This window comes from Jaculus jaculus, chromosome X, assembly GCF_020740685.1.
Source record: "Jaculus jaculus isolate mJacJac1 chromosome X, mJacJac1.mat.Y.cur, whole genome shotgun sequence".
Lineage (NCBI taxonomy): Eukaryota > Metazoa > Chordata > Mammalia > Rodentia > Dipodidae > Jaculus > Jaculus jaculus.
In genome coordinates this window covers 35,447,131-35,451,173 of record NC_059125.1, presented here as the reverse complement: position 1 = coordinate 35,451,173, position 4,043 = coordinate 35,447,131, and the positions used below count along the sequence as shown (strand labels likewise).

Genomic DNA, 4,043 nt, shown 5'->3' with positions numbered 1-4,043 from the left:
AGGCATCACCTGTGTCTAATGTAAGATGAATTTAGATGAAGATTATGTCCCTATATAAAACCTTTAGAGTATCCTTAAGAGTCTGTAAACAGTTGAAGAATCTCTAACTTTAGGCATGGTGTTTAGGTTTAGCCTGAAAATTCTTTCCTACATGCGCACATCTTTATCCACATACCTTAACATTCTCAGTACCACTCAAAAATCATTTTTAACAAGCATTCTATGTCCCAACATTGAAAAATTCTTTCCCAGTTCCTTCAATTAATTCATTTCACCCCATAACTAATTATCTTTTTTTTCTTTTTTTTTCTATTCCCCCAAGGGGGTGCACCGTTCCTGGAAGTACTGCAATACCAGGTTGATGTGTGGAGTGAATGGAACAAGCTCCTATTCTGACTCCAAGCTCCAAAAATCCATTTAATATATTGTCCTCAGATAGAGGACGTATCAGATATTAAACTGATAAGAACAGATACTACACTTGATCTTAGCCAAAAGGCCAAGAAGTGATTATCTTTCTTATAAGGCTATTAAAAAATTACACCAAATTGATTAATCCTATTACTAAAAAGAAAGCAGTCTTAATACAATTTTATATCATTAATACCAATAATACACTTGGAAATGATTTTATTAGGAGTAGCTAATGCAAATTGTGTTGTTATCTTGAGGCAGGCTGGCCTAGAAGTCAGGTCAGTTACCTCCTCCTTTTAAGTAACAGGACATTACAAGCTTTTTGAAAAATATCTGACAAATTATAAGTTACCTCTTTAGAGGAAGTTTTGTTGTTTTTAATAATTCTCTATGTAAGGTGAACTTGATTTAGAACAAATATCTGGCAAATTCACTCTTGTAAAAGACATTTAACTTTTCCTTTTTAATTTCTATGCTTAGGTCTTTGATTTCCTTGAATGGTTTTCTAGAAGAGAAAGGAATGTCACCTGCATCCATCTCATCTCTTTAGTTACAGTCACAAACATGACACGACTAGCAAGCACAATGAGCACACATACACACATACACACACACACACACACACACACACACACACACACACACAAACAAAGAACAAATCCTCCTGATAAAATCAAAAAGAACTTGAAGTAATCTCAATTCCTTGTGTTTTTAAAATATCTTTTACTATGGCAATTAGCTCCTTTTTACTCTTTGTTAAATCTTTTTTTTTTTCACCCATGTTCCTTATGCCTTGAGAGAAGTTTTAAGCCTTTCAACAATTTATGCTTACTTAGAGTCTGTCCCATGATAGAAAAGGAAAGAGGAGAAATGGCAAGACCAGAGGGCAACGTTCCCAGTTGGAGAACCGGCATGGGGGGTTCCCTGATGGGCCTGACCACAATTTTAAGAACTGGCAGCCGCTCTAAGAGCATTTACTGGCTGTTGTGTACCCAGTTTTGTTGATAGGAAGAGAGGCTAAATAGGAAGTTTTTGCCAACGCCCGAACGGGCTGTCGGGATTCACACAGGGAGCTAGGGGCCTTCAGCCAATGCCAGAGGGTAGCCCTGGCCAAGAGGCTTCAGTTGCTCTGTCGCTATGTTGCAATTCCACGTGATGGTGCCAACTGAAAGTAAAAGGAGGAAAAGAAACGCAAAAAGAAAGTCCCGCAGTTCTTGTGCCTTGAAAAAAATGACTCAATAGTCTTTAATTGCCTAAAATTCGTCACTTACCTCAAACTGATCAGTTTCTCAGGTGGGCTTTTTCTGTGTCGATCGCGGTGCAGGTCTGTATTACAGGTATATTGCCTGTAGTGACCTCTATGCAGACCTTCACTCACCCCTCCGGTGGGGTGGCGGTCTAATGCTTGGGACGGCCATCCACTTGAGCAATGCCCAGGTCACACTTCGTACCTTGGGCCCCATGTTCTTGGGTGCCACTTGCCCCGGCCAGCAGGGAGTTGAACAAGGACTTAAGGAGAAGCTAACCTGGGTGAAAGACAAACAGACACAAGAAGGAGACCATGCTAGGCATTTGTCACGGCCTCGAGAGTTTATTCTTACATGTAGGTTTATATAGGGTTGTAGGGGGAAGGGGACATGGTCAGGGCAAGGAGTTGTAGGGGGAAGGGGACATAGTTAGGGAAAAGATCACAGAGTTACTGGTTAAACCACAATGCCTTTGTTTCTTCATTAGCTACCAGCAGGATGGGGGAATGTTTGGCCAGGTGTACGATCCCATTGTTTCTGGTAGTTGAATATTAGGTGAGGAAGTAGAAACTTAACTTGCTATATGGAAGTCTTTGTTTCTGGTAGTTGAGCATTAGGAGAGGAAGTAGAAACTTTAACTTGCAATATGGCAGTCTCTGTTAACATGGCCGAGGTTTGGTTCATGGCTCCCAACACTTTACAATTATGTGAATACAAAGCCAAACTTATAGAGCATACTCCAGGAAATTCTCCACACAGAAGAATAAAATAACAAACCTTAAGTGCCTATAAGAAGCAAAACATAATAACCAAACTAAGAGAAGGCACAAAAACATACAATTCCAAGAAAACACCAAACCATATAAACCATCACAATATGGCAGGGATTAAATCAAACCTCACAGTTATTACCCTAAATATTAATGATTTTAATTCACCTATTAAGATACATAAGCTAACAGGGTGGATCAGAAAATTAGACCCCTCAATCTTCTGTTTTCAAGAAACCCACCTCACCACTAAAATCAGACACATCTTCAGGGTGAAAGGGTGGAAAAGGATATTCTAAGAAAATGGAAATAAGAAACAAACAGACATAGCTACACTAATATCAGATAAAATAGACTTCAAACCAAATAAATCAAAAAAGGCAAAGAAGACCACTTCTTACTTATCAAGGGAATGATCCAATAAGAGGATATCACAATCATCAATCTTTATGCACCAAACACAGGTGTACCACAATTCATAAAACAAAACCTACTTGACAACAAACCAGAAACAAATACCAACACCATAATTGGAGACTTCAATACTCCACTATCAGCAATTAGTAGATCATCCAAACAGAAAATCAACAGTGAAGTAAGAGAGCTCAATGACACCATAGGTCAATTATCTCTACTGGACATCTACAGAACATTTTACTACAAATCCACAGATCACACATTCTTCTCAGCAGCCCATGGAACCCTTCTATAAGATCATGTACTAGGTCATAAAGCCTGCCTCCATATATTTTGGAAAATCTGCATGATCCTGCATGATATCAGATCACAATGCTGTATTGCTAGAAATGAACAACAAAAGATGCACCAGGAACCATACCAGTTCCTGGAAATGGAACAACATACTTTTAAACAATAAATTGGTAGTGGATGAAATAAAAAATAAAACTGCAAAATTTCTAGAAATAAATGAAAATGCGAACACAACGTAACAAAACTTATGGGACCTTAGGGGAAAACTCATAGCACTAAATGCCTTTATAATGAAGACAGAGAGATCACAAATCAATAACCTATCCACCCACCTAAAAGCATTTGAAAAACAATAAGAATCCTACTCAAAAAAAATCCAGATGGAATGAAATAATTAAGATCAACAGAAATTAATGAATTGGAAACTAAAATAAATATTAATAAAATTGATGAAACAAAGAGCTGGTTCTTTGAAAAAATAAACAAGATTGATAAACCCCTGGCCAAACTGATCAAGCAGAAAAAAAAGAGATGCTTCAAATTAACAAAATCAGAAATGAAAAGGGAGAGCTCACAACATAGTGAAATTGGGAGAATCATCAGGACTTATTTCAAAAACCTCTATTCCACGAAACTGGATAATTTGCAGGAAATGGATGAATTCCTGGAAACAAACCACCAAAGCTAAACTCTGAGCAGATTAATCTCCTAAACAAACCTATCACACCCATTGAGATTGAAAAAGTAATCAAAAACCTCCCCAAAAAGAAGAGTCCAGAACCAGATGGCTTCTTAGCTGATTCTATCAAACCATGGAAGAACTGAAGCTAACTTTTCTCAAACTGTGCCACATAATTAGAGAACAGGGAAGCTCCACAACTCCTTTTATGAAGCTAGGAAT

The 4,043-nt window shown here is 37.9% G+C and overlaps 1 non-coding gene across 1 annotated transcript; it reads right to left on the bottom strand.

Moving 5' to 3' along the window:
- Window positions 1–320: 320 nt before the first annotated feature.
- On the bottom strand, window positions 321–511 carry LOC123457013. The gene has a single exon (XR_006634856.1). It is a non-coding gene; the product is annotated as a U2 spliceosomal RNA (small nuclear RNA).
- Between the last annotated feature and the right edge of the window lie 3,532 nt (window positions 512–4,043).